At 42.7% G+C, this 18772-nt stretch overlaps 1 protein-coding gene across 3 annotated transcripts in view; it reads right to left on the bottom strand.

The window, feature by feature from the left end:
• PHLDB2 (pleckstrin homology like domain family B member 2) overlaps positions 1-17987 on the bottom strand; it is a 96103-nt gene extending 78116 nt beyond the window's left edge. For all 3 annotated transcript variants that reach the window (XM_066619413.1, XM_066619411.1, XM_066619412.1), the window contains exon 1: positions 17928-17987. The gene's annotated coding sequence lies outside the window, so the exon portion shown is untranslated. The remainder of the gene's footprint in view (positions 1-17927) is intronic.
• Between the last annotated feature and the right edge of the window lie 785 nt (positions 17988-18772).

The following is an 18772-nucleotide window of genomic DNA, read 5'->3' as shown; positions in this document are numbered from 1 at the left end:
AGAAAAGACCAAAGACATTAGACATTATTGCTCTAAGAAACTGGAACAAACTTTAAACTACGGCTCTAACTTCACAAACAATCCACCATCAAAATGGACAAGAGAGCCAAGTTGTAGAAAACACAGAAGGATTATTTGTATTTGAAGTTTCTAAGGGAATTACATGAAGAGGAAAATAAGGATTTTTTTCCCCCAAACATTGCTTTTATTGCCTTATAAGAATATCTTTTAAAAACAAAAATCCTACAAATATGCAAGCTGACCATTTAGAAATGAGCTAAAATAAACTTGGCAAACAAAGTCATTTTAGTGTACTACTGAAAAACATTAGGATTTGTATTTTACATTATAATCACAGAATAAGGCTTAAGATGTGCAACAACCCTTGTAAACGGTTATGTAGGGGTATCAAAATTTGCCATCTAAAATATAAATTGGGGACTTAAGAAATAAACCGATGAGGCCCTCCAGCCACAGGCTTAACAATCATGGATATTCAAATTCACAGATGCCAAGCCCATGATAAGCAGGGCCCACTCAATTAATAAATTGTACTGCTTTTCAGCAAAAAGGCTCATAAATTGATCAACACAAAACTATAATTGGTTCCCTGTCCCAAAAAGAGCACACTAGGGCATTCTTTGTCAGTGCCAAGGCTCATCCCTAAAAAACACATCATGGATTTGGGGGGGGGGGCGGAGAGGTGTCCCTGAAAATAATGCAAAGTTAATTGCTTTCACCGCTGACAATCTCCATATGTTAACCCAGGGTGACTGCCAAGGACTGGGGGAAGGTTCCAGATCACTGGACAGTATTTCAAGACAAAGAGGAGCCCCAATGTCTTTGTTTCTAGAAATTAAAAACCATTTAGGTTGTAACACTGTATTAGGAATAGTATTAGGAAGAAGACACTGTGAATCTATTCGGCCATTTCATTTGTAACACAGTATTAGGAAAAAGACACTGTGAACCTCTTTGGCCATGGAAACATTCTTCCATGCCTCAAAATAGGTATAATTATATCTAAATTACTAAGGAGGTTGGCCATGTAAACCATCCTGATATAAATTAATGCTGATCATACACAATGTGATTTCAGGGCATGATGTAAGTGTAAGTGATGCATTCATCCTGCCACAGCAAAACAAGTCTAGTGGTCATTTGCCTGGATGGGCAACAGCAATAAATAATAACAGGATTACATTAACACTAAAAAAAATAAGTGATTTTCTGTATGGGACCAGGGTTTTTTATTTTCTTTCCTGGTTACTTTTTCTGTCGTTATAGCTTTTTAAAAAGATATACTGTATATCCTATAACACAGAAATTATATCTCTAATCGCATTAATGATAGTAATTACACGCTTGCCACCAACAAGTCAACCTAAAATAGTTAATTCTGCACACGCTTAAGTTTGCTTGTGTGCTTTAATAAATAGCCAAAAAAACTGTTTCATAATGCTAGCTATAGAATTAATTTTTTGCAAAAGAACACAAGAAGAACTCTGCTGGATCGTTCAATGGGCCATTTAGCCCAGTATCCCATTTCTCACAGCTTCCCATCAGCTGCCTCTGGGTGCCCCTCAAGTAGGAGGCAAGGGCATATTTCTCTCCTAAACTTGCTCCCCTGCAACAGGCATCCAAGGACACATTCATTGAATAAGGACATAGAATATGGACATCATGACTAATAGACAGCAGTAGCCTTGTCCTGTATGTATTTTTTAAACCAGTGTTTCTCACCCAGTGGAGTACTTGAAGTATATAACATAGTACATGGTACTTGAGGTGGTAAGTGTGGAACCCCCAAATCCTCGCAGCCCGGCAGCAAGACTAGCAGTGCAAAACAACAAGCAACAGTAGGAGTTTTGGTTTGGCAAGTAGAGCTCCAGTGCGCACTTTTTGGGTGCTCAAAAAAGTCCTCCTATCCACCACCACATCTTCCTGATATTAGTTACTTTGCATCTGGCCTCCCAAGTAACTGTGATGACATCATTACCAGTTACTTCTGGCGGTACTTCCAATAGGTGGACCATGTGATGTGGTATAGTGGGAGACAAAGGCTGAGAAATGCTGTTCTAAACACAACATCTCCAGGCCAATGCAGAAAAGTACACAATTAGATACTATAAAGCAGACATACCATTTACAAACTGTGCTTCCCATGGAACCATTTTCTGAATTATTTTATTCTTATTTAAAACAAAAGCACAGGAATGTCATGTTCTAAAGTTCTTGCTGGCATTATGGTCAGTAAATGTAATAACTTTTTAAGGTGCTTCTAATTTTTAATATAGTTTTGAACAGCAAAAGATTCTAAAACTTGCATAATGTTAAGGTCAGGAAAGATACTTTATGACAGTAACAACTATGTTCTCATTTTGCAATTTGCAAAAGTGCACCATTTTGAGGTTTTTTGTATACAATTCTCCAGACAGACACATTTCAAAAGACAAACTCTGTACAGTGAATGTTTTATTTTGATATAGTTTAGTCTCCTGCCATTTAGGATTACATTTCCTTCAAGCTCTTCACATTCTAGCTTGTAAACTGGAGTTAGTTCAAGTGAGGTTTTCTTATAATAATGGGAAGCGGAAGAGATAATATGTATAAAGCACCTAAAATTTCTGGGCAATATACAATAAAGTTTTCAGAACACTATTAAGCTACGAGTGCCTCCATGTGCAGTGAAGTTAATGGCAGAACAGATGAAGACTGCTGTAGGCAAAGAAAGGATTTTGTTACAAATACTTCCACAGACTTTGAAGGGAAAAACCATGGAAACCAAAATTACAAGTCAGAAATTCATGTAGGTAGTAATATGGTAGAACATAAAGTTTAGTTAATTAGCTGTACGGCACAATCTTACCCAGCCACCCCGAGGTGGCAAAAGTCCTTCGCAGCAACGCCCGAGTGTCACAAATATGCCATAAAGCACATTCACAGGCGTGTGAGCACAGGTGCGGGCACTGTAGGGCTGGACTTGGCACCAGGAGACAGTAAGTTTGTGCCAGCTGACCAGGTAGTGGAGGAGTAGGTAAGTATGAACAACAGGGGTGACTTGTTTGCAGTTCTCGCCCATGTCCCGTCTAATTTTTTTCTGGACTGCACAAAGCCCTACAGTGGTTAAGCAGGCATGACTGTCGCCATCATGACTGTCATCCAGAGTGCTCAGTGATAAATGTCATCATCACTGCCAAGCTCTGGAGAACCAAGGAGAAGGCAACAGGGACTGGTGGAGGGGGTTAAAACATGACCATGTACAAAATTCTGCCTGGCCAAGCTCAATGGCCACTGGCCAGGTAGTCACTGCTCCTGCCTTCTTGGCACCGCACATGCTCTCTTGCCCCCACACCACCTCTCAGTTTGCAGCAAACGTTTTCAGAACTGTGAAGGACTTCCATTACCGCTTTAAGGCTAGGCTGCTATACATCTTAAAGGGAAGGCTAGTTCTCACCCATCCCTTGAGTTGAGGTGTACCTGTTGGTGTATTCCCTGAAACTGTGTTTCAGCATTTTCATATCACAGTAGCATAAAAGTAAGTTCTTTACCTTTAACATAAAAATGCAAGCACCATGCCAATGACGGAAATGTCAAAAATTCTCCATATGGCATGTATCTGAAATGCTCACAGGTGTCTGCACAATATGTGTTTCTGCCACGCAATATATATTAATTATCACAGAACAGACATGCTCAGCTTTGATATAGTTATCACCCAAAAACTAAACCTTCTGTCACAGTTAAAATTACAGAACAAAGGCGCATCTTCTAGAGGTGTAGTAGGCAAAGTTAGAGGCAGGTTCAGAGCCTCAACTCTGAAATCTCAAAAGACACTTAGGGCCCAATCCTATTCAACTTTCCAGTGCCAGTGCTGCAGCAATGCAGCCCCAAAGAAAGGGAACAAACATTCCCTTACCTGGAGGAGGCCTCTGTGATTGTTCACCTACCACAGAATGCAGTGCATCTCATTGGAACGGCTGCACAAGCGCTGGAAAGTTTGACAGGATTTGGCCCTTACTCTCTAGAGAAGTGGTTCCCAAACATTTTAGCATCAGGACCCACTTTTTAAAACAACACGATCGGGATCCACCTAGCTTTATGAGACTTTAAAAAAAGAGATCTAGAAAGAAGTAATATTTTATTTATCTAGCAGTAATAATAACCAGAAAAAGACCCTCAAACATTTATTTCCCTCCTCAGTTCAGTTCCTTGCAGAACAATTAGCAGCTATCTTACAAACTGCAGGAGCTGTGCTCTTTGCAAGGTAATTAGCAGGATCTGATTTTCTGAAAAGCCTCAGGGCTTGAGGCAATTAGTTATCTGATCTTTCCATCACCCTTTGGAGACCCACCAAAAATCAGGTCATGAGTGGGTCCCTACTCACAGTTTGGGAACTACTGTTCTAAAGGTTTTGCTGATTTCAGAGGAACTACCCTGGAACAAGTAGGTTTAAGACTGCAGATATGGGGTACTGTTCTATGGTTTACTTGCTACAAAGCAGAGTTCTGACACATTGGACGCCACTGTGCTCTGTAGCGTTGATATGTTTTTGAACAAGAGACATTCCTTCACTAAAGGGAATTTGTTATTGGTGAGTTAATGATGGAACTATTTCAGCAAAAACATGTCAAAGATCTAGCATTTTAGAATTAAAATTAGAAAAATATCTAAACTTACAAAAGTACACACTAACACATTTAATTATATGCACAACTTTGTTGTATGCACTTCTCGTGCAGGTATTAGTCACGACCATACAACACATTACTTAAAGCTCTATTTTTTCTTTATTGTCTCAAAATCCTTCCCAATATCCTGTTCTTTTCACAGGCATTGCAGATTACAAGAAAAAATGCTATGATCAACAAATGGACCTCTGAAAGGAAAGGAAGCAACAATTGCAACGAAAGATAAGAGAAGGATATTGGCTCTTATTCATATGCCTACACTTAGATGAATGTACTTGGACTCCAATCCACAATAATCATTTTCAACCTTATTTAACATTTAAATAATAAGATCTTTCTCTATACTTTTCTAAAAATAAAGAAAAGTACATTAACACATACGTCAATATCCTATCATATAATTTCCATCAGCATTCTGTCCGTTTCCCTCTAAAGCAGTTAACTAGCCCTTAAGACAGAACAATATTTCAAAATTTTATGAAATAGAATCCTGCACATATTAAATGAACAAAACTAAAAAGAGTTTTTTTAAAAACACCACTGCAAATTCCTTAGTATCAGTATCATTTTTTTAAGGTGCCTTGGTAACCTACCACTTGTGGTAGCTGTGAATAGAAGCCTGAGGTACACAAGAAACCAACAAACATGTGGAGACCAACAGCCCAACCATAAGCAGAGTTTTATGACAGCAGAGCACGGTTCCTCTATTGGTAAATGGTCATATGGTGGCACACTGTGTGTGCTGCCGGCAACCAATTTGAAACCAGCTCTGCAACTGGAGAAAGTGCTGGTGGCCCACTGCCATAGCCAGCTACCAGTAGGAGCACAGATCAGCCACTGCAGGGGGCATGAAGGAACAGAGGACTGTCTAGGTGGGGAGGGGGCAGGTGGGAGGCTGAATAGGGGAGGTGTGGATCCTGGCAGGACCAGCTTGGTCCAGGATCCTATCCCCATTCCCTCTCTTCTACCCTCTTCCTTAGAGCCCAATTTTATACTTGCCTAGCACCAGCACTAGGTGCCGTATGTAAGAAGAGCCCCGCTGGATCAGGTCATAGGCCCATCTAGTTCAGCTTCCTGTATCTCACAGTGGTCCACCAGATGCCTCAGGGAGCACACAAGACAACAAGAGACCTGCATCCTGGTGCCCTCCCTTGCATCTGGCATAAACATAAAGCATGCTTGCCATGCTGCCGCTAGGGTTAAATGAAACTGCCGGGCTGTCAGTCAGGAGGAGGTGGGCAAGGGGAGGAACCAGGGCAGAAAGGGCTGGGACTGAAAGAGCCCTGTTCCACCAGATTCAACACCAGAAGTTTGTGTTGTGCCAGAAGGCCCAAAATGGAGGCTCTCACATCTCCAGCACATACACAAGAAGACCCATTGCTGGGACTTTCCTCAGGGTAAGGGGACGAAAATCCCCTCCCCCCAGGAGACACCCAGTGCTCACTGGATACAGCGGTAGCCACTTTGGCCCCGATGCTCCAGCAAATGCCGGGAAGCATAGGATTGGGCTGTTGCTCTCCTTGATTCTGCTCCAGCAAAATGGCTGGTGCAAATCCAAGGAGACCCATTTGCGCAGCAGAAGTTTGCCTCAGGGACAAGAACAAACATTCCCTTACCTTGAGGAGACTTCCATGACTGCCCCATTCATATGACGCAGCATGCACTCCACTGGGGTGGCTGCATTGGCGGCGGGGGTGGGGGGAATTAGTTAGGATTGGGCTACAAAGCTCTAATCAACTTTGTAATAAGCTGATGATTACTTTGCAGTAATGGATTCGTATTGGAGGTATATGGATTTATTAAGAAAAATATCACTATCCAGGAAACAATCACAGGTTTAATTTTTTGGTGGACATACTACTACAGAAGGGATTCCACACAGTGGGCCCTCCTCAAGTGCCTTCTGGTCCCATTCAAAGATGGAGACTGTGCATGGCCACCCTGTACCTCAAAAGTGCTCTTAGAAGCCGTTCCAATTTCCCAAGAAATAAGAAGTGCGTCTCAGAGGCCTTTTGAGCCGTGGGGAGGCCTCACTCAGTCTCCCCATGCCTCACAACACTTCTGAACGTGACCAGGAGGCACTTCCAGTTGCATCCAGAGACTGTCTGTGGACAACCCCAGATCTCATTGTCTAGGAACAGATCCCCTGCAGATACCGAGGTCCAACCTGTATAGAATTTTTTGTCTCCAAAAACATAACAACTTAATAGGGGTGGGAAATATTTTTAAAATTAGGTTATAATATCTATACCTTAATCACAACTGAAACTTGAAAATACTGTTCTTGTTAACACTGCGGGTTCCCTAGTGTGGAAAAAGACTGGCAGAGGAAGTTCTTATGACTTTATCTTTTCCTCAAAGGAAATCATGTGGAAAAACTGGAAAAGCAGTGCATTTTAACAAAGAATAACTTTGTTTTGCATTTTATATTTGGTGAACACATCTCTTACACAGAGGAAAAACTCTTATTTAATAAAGAAATATATTTTAGGGTTTCTATGCTATCCCGAGGTACAAAATGTAAAAGTTTTAGATATGCTTTGTTGACTAGCTAGCTAGACATTAAAAAGAACCATTTCTTCTTTTAAAGGAAGGATATTGTTCTGTTTTTTACAATATAGTGTTGCCACATATTTATTATCTGAAGTCCATTTTGAAATCAGTTCATTAGCATCTATACCATGCATAATAATAGGATATTATTATGGTCAGAGGCCCAATCGTGGGGATCATATCTCTGCCTTCCCCCTCCCCATCCCTTAAGGGGGCAGAGCCCAGGCTGGGGCGCCACAACACCCCAGTTGGAGAACCACTGCCCTAAGGCATTTGGAAACCCCATATTAATAGAGAATAAGTCAAGTCCCTTCAGATTGGAAGCAAAACAGGTGATCCCAAAATAAGATTCTACATACCTGAGAGACTGAGAAGCAAATTTAAAAAAGTTAAATTGAAGGGAAAAAACCCAAACACCCAAAAGGGGACAGCGCACTGAAGACAAGCCATTGAAAAAGCAGAACTAGGGAGGGCAGCAGGGGAAGGAATTGACCTATTGGGACCCCTATGCTGGAGACAGATTAAAGTCAAGAGATGCAAAAATTTGTTGCATGTTATTCTAGAACTAATCTTGGTATTTGGGGGAAAGGGAATTAAAACCTTACTTCATGGCAAAATGAAGGAGAAAGTGTTATGAAATAATGTTTACTTTTCTTTATTATAGCACTTCTATTCCACTACATAATAATAGAAGTTTGGCAGGTCACAGAGCCCAATCCACTGTAATTCTCCACATGGCAATGCAGCAGCATCAACGTGGCACCCTCTGCATCCTGCAGGGGAGTTTTGGCCACCAGAGGCCTTCTTGGAGTAAGGGAAAATTTGTAAGGCCCTGCACACCCACCCAGTGACATTGCTGGTGCAAGTATACATGAACCCAGGAAGGAAGACTGAGATCAGGAACGGGGTTAGATTTCGGCATGCACTGCTGTGACCCAAATTGCCCCTTCCCGATACCAATTCACCCTCCTCCCTGGCCCCATTGCCGCCTCCCACCCCCTGGGTCACACCACCCCTGCCTCCTTCCCAACCCCTGGGTCACACCACCCCTGCTTATAACATCCGATCCTTGGTCCATCTAGGCTCAGTACTGTCTACACTGGCTGGTAGCGTCTCCCCAGACTTCCAGAAATGCCAAGGATTAAACCTATTGCATATGGCATGCAAAGTATATGCTCTTATGCTGTTATTGTCCTCCCTTTTTGTTCTCTACCATTCTTCTTCCTCTGCTTGACCTTTTTCCACAAAACTTTATGCCACAATCCATCTGTTAGCATTCAAGGTAATGGAAGACTGTTATTTTTGTACAAGAGAACAACAAGATCACCCCTATTGAATTCATAATGCTGGAATTTTTCTGTATTTATTTATTTATTTATCTGAATATATTTTATTTATCTGGGCATTTGTACACTGCCTTTCCACCTCCTACGAGGCCCTCTTCAAAGGTAGCCCCACATACAGGGCATTGCAATAATCGAGTCTAGCTGTGACTAACACATGTGCAATACTGGTCAGATCCGCCATTCTCAGACAGGAGCACAGTGGGCACACCAGTCAAAGCTTCACAAATGCACATATGCAGATACATAAGGATCAAGGAGCATTTCCAATATAAAGGAAACCATAACAACTCCAGGGTGTTTATTTCTTAGAGTTATATGCTGTTTTGTTTTCAGTTTCCAAAGCCAGTGTCCTTCTTCTCAGTCTCTCATCTGGATCAACTGTCCTCAGGTTGTTATTCTTAAATTCAGGGGCTCTCACTGCACATTACATGCAGCAGCAATGCAAGCCTGTTCCTTTACCTTGAGGAGGTATGTGTGTATGACTCCCCACATACACACTGCACGATGCAGTGCACGCCCCATTGGCGCAGCTGCATCAGCACTGGAAAGCTGGATAGATAGAGTCCTTAATTTCTTTCAAACGGTCAATTTCCCACATTTTGATCACAGTTGATTAACTCAAACTTGCCTGGTCTGACCTATGACCCTGGGCACGTCAGCCACAGGGCTGACAACCAATTTCCTTGGGTTTCGACACCCAAGAGCTTAGGACAGATCCCTGCTGCAGCCAGACAACCCCACTGTCACAGCCACCTCCACACTTAATCCTGGGTTGGTAATGGCGGTGAGGGAGTAGAGAGTTAGGTCCCAATCCTATCCAACTTTCCAGCTCCAATGTAGCCACAATGCAGTCCGATGGTAAGGGAATACATGTTCCCATACTTTAAGAAGGCTCCAGTGCCTACCCCTCCACTACAGGATGCAGCACAAACCCCACTAGCACAACTGCACCAGCACAGAAAAATTGGATAGGATTGAGCCCTTAAAGAGTTACTCCTCAGAAGGCTGGATTTAGTCCTGGGACTTCCAGTTGCTGACCCCCCATTTAAAAAGTCAAAGTTATGTTTTGACAAACACGTTCTACACCATGAGCCACGTAGTGACTAACTATAGACTAATACTTTTGATTCAGACATTTTCAGAACACAGACTATTTGACTCAGAAGGCATTATGAACTTAACGGTTATTCCCCAGCCCTGAAAGTACAAACAATGACATTACCATCAACTTGTCACCCCGGGCTTGAAGCAAGCTTATTCTGGGTTGGGGGCAGTAACTTAAGCTTTTCCAATAGGCTTAAAATGTCCCCAGCTTGCTTCTGGACAAAATCTTTGACTCCCACAAGTATGTATGCTCTCCTGGAGGGCAATTTAAATCACTATTCTTATCATTACAGGATGATCAAATGAAAAATGGGTCTGGAACCAGTACACAATTTTATGTTTGTTTCTCCAACCCCCTCAGTGACAAATGTAATGGGAAACTGAGACTCAGGGGTAGTGGGGGTGGAGAGATCTCACAGTGTCATACTGTATTACTTTAACTATTTCACCTTCCTCCTCATCAGCTGTCAGTTTAATAAAAAAAAACCATCCTTCATTCATGTTTCAAAAGCAAGTATTATGGTCAATTTCTTCCTTTTCTCCACTCACTAAAGCATTCAATAATTCTTCTTGCTTATTTCCTAAGAACATTTGCAAAACGTACAGCCTGAATCTACATCTGACGACTTGGAACTAAACCCCACCAAGTTATATGGGGTCTTCTTCCAAGTAAGCATGTCAAGGATTGCATCCTTATTCTATGTTCTGTTCTTTAAAATAAAGTCAACTACAATTAACCACTTTATCCATCCTTTCTCTCCTCCTCTTATTATTTTCTTCCCCAGTGCCATATGCTTCCACTAGACAACAGCAATTAGAACATTTGACTATTCCGTAGTTTCACATGACTTGGTCAACGCATTTTAATCAGAGCCAGAACTACAGCTGTTGCCAAATGTAAATAAGCCTCATCAGTGATGGAATAGCAAGCTTCAATTAACACAATACAGCTCAATTATCAAGCCAGAATGGTCTCGTATGTGTCCTATATAGATGCCAATAAGACAAAGTTAGAACAAGTAATTCTGCAGCCATAAATTCATACCAAATGCTTTCAATTAGGGCTCTGCATACAAATCTTCTACTCCATAAACCTGAAAAGTTACATGTATTTTTTTAAACTAGGTTTGTACCCTATCTCAAAGGCTTGGAGCAGGTGTGGAAATCAGCATCAAAATAATGACCAGAGGGCATACAAAATTTTACAACATCTTGCATCCTAGGATATCCTACAACCCCCTCCATCATGTCATAGCAATTCCAGCCATAAAAACCAGTCCAAATAGTTAGGTCTTGGAGAACTTAGAGCGCAATCCTAACCAACTTTCCTGCACTGGCACAGCTGGGCCAGTGGGGCTTGTGCTGCATCCTGCAGTTGGGGGGCAGTCATGGAGGCCTCCTCAAGGTAGGGCAATGTTTGTTTCCTTACCTCGGAGTTGCATTGCCCTGATGTCAGTGCTGGAAAATTGGTTAGGACTGTGGCCCAAGTCTTAGAACATTTTTACACATCATATTAAATGTCTCTTTGTGCTTCTGATGCATTGCCTGAGTGCAAGTACAAGCACTGGGGGATACAGCTATAGCTTAGTGATTGAGCACATAACACTCCCGAATCAGCCTTTTCAGCCACACTAGACGCTGTGCCAGAACCACCATCCAGAGCGCGATACCATAGTCTTTCGAGACTGAAGGTTGCCAACAACATAACACTACATACAGGAGGTCCTAGCTTCAGTTCCTGGCATCTTCAGGTAGAGCTGGAGCAAAAACCTGGAGCAAAGACCCTGGAAACCCAATGGCAGTCAGTGTGAATAATACTGAGCTAGAGGGACCAATGGTATGACTCAGTTCAAGGCTGCTCCATGTTCATTAACAGCTGGACAGAAAGTGAAGAGAGTCATTTTAAACTGAATATTCCAGCCAATGTAGGCTTTACATTTCCTCTACAGATGCAGAATATGTTTTCAGAATGCATAAATATAGCATCAGAAGTGAAAATGCTCTTGGATTCTTCTTTGTTATGTTATTCTTTGTTGTGTGAATGAAGGCCAGGTGTGGTATTGTAAGAAGGATATTCTCATTACCCACACCCTGCATCCATATGATGAAGCCAGGCAGAGGCAATCTTGGTGGCAGAAAAGGCACTTTTGGTAACTTGTAAATTTCAAAAGCATTTTCGTATATGCTGTGGAAAGCACTTTTTATATTCCCTGCACCTGTAATTAAAGTGTAAAGTTTTTGGGACTCAGTATGGTATTTTTGGACTTAGGGCATTAAGGCATTATAAGTGCCTTAACCAGCACATGACACTGAACCAAAAGCACAGCTAATCAGAACAATTCTTTATAAACTGGGAGCTGCATGTGTTCCTGTTAACTCTTCAGGGGCAGTCTTGAACAGAGCCCACTGCAGCACTCATAGGCATGGCCAGGTCCTGACAATCCAAGAAAAGTTTCATTCTGCATAAGGCATAATAATAATTATAAGGTACCAAAACACAGCTGCAACATGAGCCTGCAGCAGTCTTGCTAGATTCAGAAGGATCCACAATGAAAGAACACAGAAAGACTCCTGCTGGAGTAGATCAAATGCCTGTTTGCCCAGCATCCTGTTTCTAATACTCGACATCTGTTATTCAGAGGTATACTGCCCCTGAACGTAGAGGCTCTATTTAGCTAACACGACTAAATGATAGACTGATTTTCCATTGTCTAATCCCTCTCTAAAGCCATTCAAGTCATTGGTAAACACCCTAACATGCAGCAGCTAACTTCACAAGTTAATTGCCTGTTCTCTTGAAAAGCACTTCTGCTATCTGTTCTCAGACTATTGCCAGGCAATTCACAGGATGATCAGTGTTCTCGTACTATGAGAGAAAAAAAAAAATCTGAATTCACTCTCCCAGAACTATTCATCATTTTATGAAACTACCACTCCCCCATTAGTCACTTTTAAAAATCCAAATTTAAAAAAGTTTCAAATACCGAACTGTCCTCACCTTTTCCAGCTCTTCTATATTCTTTTTGAGGTGGGGCATCCAGAACTGAACACAATAATTCAAAAGTGGCTGCACCTTATATTTATTTATAATAGCTTTACAATGCTAGAGGTTTTATTTTCAACCTAATAAACTCCTGATAGCAAGTTTGTCTTTTTGACTGTTGTGGCATGATGAGGTGGTGTTTCCAGTGAAACTGTCCAACATTATTCCAAGAAGTCTTTTATGGATTGTCACAACCAGTTCAGATCCCATCAGTGCATATGTGAAGATGGAATTATTTTCCCAATATAAACCACTTTACTCTTACTAATACAAAACTTCATTCTGTTGCTATTCACCAGCTTTGGCACTCCTTGTGGGTTATCACCACCCTGAATAATTTGGTGTCATCCACGAATGTGGCTACCGCACTGCTCATTGTTGACTCCAGTTAATTTATGAATAAGTTTTAAAAAAAAACTTCTATCCATCACAGATGTCTCAGTCTCCATAAGAACACTGAAATGCTATCATGTCTACCTTGTTTGGATTCGGTTTCTTAACCCTCATCCTTCTGATCATGGTCACCACAGCTTCTGTTCCTAGCGAGACATCCTTACTGCACTGACGAAACATCAACACCTTATTCCTAAGGTGCCTAACAAACATTTAGGTACCATTTAGGTACTATAGGATGCAGAAGCTTGGAAATTCCATATCTGACATAAGGTGAATTTGTAATTATTCCAGAATAAAATTAATGCAAATTAGTTTACAGTTCAAGCCTATACACATCTACTAAGTGGTAAATCCAACTGATTTCAATGGGACTTACTCCGAGGTAAGACTTGTAATACTTACCTGGAAGTAAGTCCCATCAAATTCAATGGGGTTTACTTTTGAATAAACATGTATTGTATAGGATTTTGCTGCAAATGTCATATCAAATACTCAAATAATTCAAATGTCAAAACTTCAAATGTCATATCAAATACTCAACTTTATGAAGGCTACAAATAACTTATCATGTTTATATCATCATCCTAGTGCATAAAAGTTTGATTACAGTATATATCTCTAACTTTCCCCAAATTTTCATTCAAATGTGAAAATTGTATTTTTCAATGGCTCCAAGTTTCTTGAAATTTTACATCTCTTTATAGCACAATCTTATGCATGTTTCTCAGAAGTAATTCCCTTTGTGTCCAATGGAATTTGCTCCCATGTAAAGGTACACAGGATTGTGGTCTAAATTCTGAGAAAATCCTTGCCCAAACTATATTCTTGCAAGCTAGAGTGGCAAGTAAGAAGTAACTTGAAAAGAGAAGTTAGTAGACTGTACTAGATTCCCTCTCATTTTTAGAAGACATTGCCAAAAGTGCTCTAGAACAGAGTAACTGACTTGTACAGAGACCAGCAACTACCAAGTTAACACTTTTCAGGAGTGTTGTGGTCTAGGAACACAAAACAAGGCCAAACAGACCAAACTAAATCACAGGTTGCTAGGAGGTGACTTATAAAGTAGAAGGTGCATTTGTAAGCAAATTAGAACTCACAAGGCTGATACTGAAGGGCAAACTGAAAGCATGAAGGTCGAACATACGTGAATGCAATCTCACTTTACCACACTGTCTGGTACAAAGGAACAGGGAATCCTATGCAGAACCATGTTCTGGAGCCCCACAACCCCATTTTTATACTTCTGCCTGGATTCACACACAAGTTCACACTTATGAAGCCTTCATCCCTTCTGTTCTTCTGCTTCTGAAAGTGCTTAAAATAAACCCAAACTGCTCCTCTTAAAGCTACTAATATATTAACTTTTAAGATAACAATTCTCTCTACTGCTATGTGATGAAGAAGCAGCAGGTATGAATACTGAATAAGGTTATGAATACTGGAAAGAGTTCACTTCAAGAAGCAGGCATGCTTTCAACTTCCCAATTAAGGCACATCAGAGTGGGAACCAGAATCTATCTGTGGCATGAGTCTGGGGCTTACATTATAGTTAACCCAGCAAATGCTAATGTGTAAATTCCAAGCCCTGTTCAGTGCTGGTGACATGCTTCATCAAACCAGTCACCTTCAGAGAGGTGTCAGACTGGGGCACACTAAGGAAAGTTATTGATGCACTGCTGGAGCTTGCTTACATATCACTTCTTTTTTTTTAAAAGCTTTTGCTGTAAATGCACTGTCGGAGTGGAAGAGCTTCTGCTTTGCAAGGCTAAGAAGATCTCAGGCTCAATTCCCAGCATCTCCAGATAGGGCTGGGTAAGAGCCTGAAATCAAGGAATACCTTGACTTTCATCCATTTGACTTTCATTGCTTTGCTTTCAGCTGTTTTCAATCACATTTCAAATTTCACCCACCCAAATTTCACTTTCCTCTTTCGTCCAATTCCATCCAACCTTCTACAGCCTTCATTGACATTATGTTTATTTTTATCTATTTGGGCTTTGCACGCATTTACATGAGTTATATAGTTACAGTAGTTATTTAGCTTGCAAATTTATTTTGGCTGGCAAAAAACGTAAATAAGACTATGCTTTGACATTCATCCTTTTTTTTATTGTCATCGAAGCTCTGCTCCCTAACCGGACAAAAGTGCAAAGTATTGCTGTTTATTATCGAAAGTACAGACAGTCACAGATAGGTCAATGAACCAACTCAGCAAAAGGCAGCTCCGCTTCCTACATTCTGCATTTGTCGTCATAAAATCTCTGATGTGGCTGACCATTATTCCTATTTACAGATGGCAGTGAACTACCACATCCTATGGTAGCTGGCAGAGACATGATTGCTTCACATTCTGCTTCCATTTCTCAACCTCTGAAGGGAAAGTTTACATGGGGGAGATGAGCATCTCCCTAGCACTGGTTCCCCTTCAGAGATTGCAGTGAAGTAGCAGGACACTGATACATACCTGCAGAAGCATCTGTTTCCTGTAACATCAAAAGCCATTTTGACTTCTGGCAGAGATTAGAATTAAACTCCTGTCTGCTAAGCTACTGTCCAATTCCCTGGTCCACCTCTGGACCAAACATGCTCTCCCACCAAATGCGAATGCACACACTGGCATTCCATGCTATTTATCCAAATTAACTACCATTTTGTTCTCTACAATCAGAAGCCTGGAGTGGAATCTCCATTTCTGTCCTAGTCATGCACTGTGATGTGTGTGCACATGGAATCCATTTGTTTACAATCCTGCTGTAGAAGTTCACTAAAAGGAGTCTTGTGGTACCTTAAAGACCAACAGATTTATTGTGCCCTAACTTTTTGTGGACAAGGGTCAACTTCTTCAGATATTGAAGTATAATCTTACATTGGGGGGGGGATCTTATTTGGGGGAACCCCTCCAAACAGTGAGGTTCCTTCCAACTGAGAACACTGTATGCATTTGATTAAATGAGCTCTACCTCACAATGTACCACAATTTTTAGAATTTGTCAACCTTCAAGATGCTACAAGACTCTTTTCTGTGTTTGCTGTAACAGACCTCCAGGACGACCCCTTTTGGAGTTTATCTCCATGTTAAAGTTCAATACTGGTATTATATGAGCTTTAATTCCTCTTCTGTGCACTCCTGACAACAATCAACACCCTTGAGCTTGAATTAAAAAAAAAAAAAAGAACATCACATCTTCCTTTGCTTTGGCTTCCTGCAGAGAAAACTCTCTGCACTAAACTGAAGGAAACACCACCAGCCAGTTCCTATTTGTGAGTGCTCAGAGGCAGTGTTTGAGGCTTCCCAGTGGGAGAGACAATAGACCACAAAACAGGCTTTGTTTAACAGACATTAAAAAGTAACAATTTGAGATAGGATGCAAACGTGGGAAAAGAGGCATCTCCAGTCAAATCAGAAGAAATTGCTCAGTTGCACTGCTATAAAATCTCTTTCAAGGCCAGCAGTCACCCTTCCAGCTGCAGCCAATTCCTAACTAAGGCTGTAATCCTATGTAATGGGAGTAAGCTCCATTGTGTATAATGGCTCTGGCTTCTGAGTAGACATGCATAGGATTGGACTCTCGGGTTGCAGTCCTATCCACACATACCTGGGTGTAAGCCCTATTGACTATACTGGGACATACTTCAGAGGAGACATGCCTAGGCTTGGGATCTAAGGCTGCAATCCAAAGGACACTTTCCTGATAGTAAGCCCCATCACACACAGTAGGACTTACTTCTGAGTAGACATGCTTAAGATTGTGTCCTAAAACACTAACAGTGAATGATTTGCAGCGGAAGTGAACAGTTAGATCAAGTCAAAAGTGCATGGATTTAAAAAAATGCAGTTCTGCCTCTTTTCCTCCCCAGAGGCTTGCAGAGCAATCTAAGCAGCCTTTTTAACAGCCAAAAGCAAATGCATCCCAGACTGTAAAATAAAAGGGAAGGGGGGAGCAAGCCCTAATGCATGAAAGCGACCAGTAAGAGTCCAAGCCTATGCATGGCTACTCAGTCACATTTTAGCCAATGGGACTGGCTTCCAGGAAAGTGTGGATAGGATCGCAGCCTGAGAGCCCAATCCTATGCATGCCTACTCAGAACTAAGTTCCATTATAGTCAACGGGACTTACTCCGAAGAAAGTGTGGATAGGATCGCAGCCTGAGAGCCCAATCCTATGCACGGCTACTCAGAAGTAAGTCCCATTATAGTCAATGGGGCTTACTCCCAGGAAAGTGTGGATAGAATCGCAGCCTGAGAGCCCAATCCATTTGTACGCCTGAGTAGCACACCTACTCAGAAGTAAGTCCCATTATAGTCAATGGGGCTTACTCCCAGGAAAGTATGGATAGGATCGCAGCCTGAGAGCCCAATCCTACGCACGCCTACTCAGAAGTTAGTCCCACTACAGTCCATGGGGCTTACTCCCAGGCAAGTGTGGACAGGATTGCAGCTTCAATCTTCCCGCTTGAAAGACCAAGCGAGCCTGCCTGCCTGCCCGGGAGAAGAAAGAGCCCGGAGCTAACGGAGGAAGGAGGCTGGGGGTCTCTCTCCAAGCGGGAGGCTGCATCTTGCAGGGCTTCGCCGCCTCCCCAAACTTCAGGGCAAAGTTTCACTCCCTCCAGGTTCTTGCCTGGAAAGCGCCCCCTGCCCCACCACCAGCTCCAGTTCTGCCCCCAGGGTTGCTTCCCTCCCCAGCCAGCCAGCCAGCCAGCCCCCTCGCTCCCTGTTGCGTGCGCGCCAGACCCGGGACAAAGGCGCTTGCCTGCCTGCCCCCCGATCTGGAGCCCAGCCTGCTCCCCACTCACCTCCTTTGCCCTCCTGCCTTGTGTGCATCCTCCTCCTCCTCCTTCCTCAAGCTCACTCGCGGGCACTTCCCAAGCACCAGCCCCTGCCCCCTCCCCCGCCTGCCAGGACCCACCTCCTTTCCCTCGGCACAGTCCCGCCCACGAGGGTATCCCCCCTCTAATAGAAGCGCGCCGCCACTCCCCCCCCTCCGTGGCTACGATGGTTCCTTCCCTCCAGGACAAAGCTGGGGAGAGAAAGGGAGCGGGCGAGCCAAGAGACGGGGGGGGGGGGGAGAGTTAGGAAAAGAAAGAGTTGTTACCGTTTGACTGCAGGGAGAGTAACTCTGTTGCAGTCTGGCAGCATCCTCACGGGTGTGTTCCTGGAAGGGGCTTTCTAGCCCACTAAAGCTGATGACACCATAAAGGTGCCACCAAGCTCTTCCTGGGGCCAACTGAGGCTACAATCCAATCCTCACTTTCCTGGGAGTAAGTCCCTTGGACTATAATGGGGCTTACCTCTGAGTAGATATGCATAGGATTGGGTTCACAGGTAATAGGCGAAGACACCTTCAGAAACGTGGCTTCAGTAGGAAAGGACTCCTGCAGGCAGCACAATGCCAAAGCTGGACATACTTTGGCAGCAGGCACTTTCCTGGGAGTAAGGCCCACTGAGCCCAATGGGGACCTGCTGCAGAGGAGACATGCATAGGAGGGTGCTGCTTCTGAACCAAACTCCAACCCTGGTTAGGAAGTGGCAGTGGCAGTGGCAGGTGGCGATGGCTTGTGCATGCAGAAGCAACCTGTAGCTCTCCGTGCACTGGGGCAAAGGTTCCTCAGCCTGAGCAAATAAGGCCATTTGGCACAGC

The sequence above is a fragment of the Tiliqua scincoides genome, chromosome 3 (assembly GCF_035046505.1).
Source record: "Tiliqua scincoides isolate rTilSci1 chromosome 3, rTilSci1.hap2, whole genome shotgun sequence".
Classification (NCBI taxonomy): domain Eukaryota; kingdom Metazoa; phylum Chordata; class Lepidosauria; order Squamata; family Scincidae; genus Tiliqua; species Tiliqua scincoides.
The sequence above is the reverse complement of the archived record's forward strand: the minus strand, read 5'-3'. Positions and strand labels throughout refer to the sequence as shown.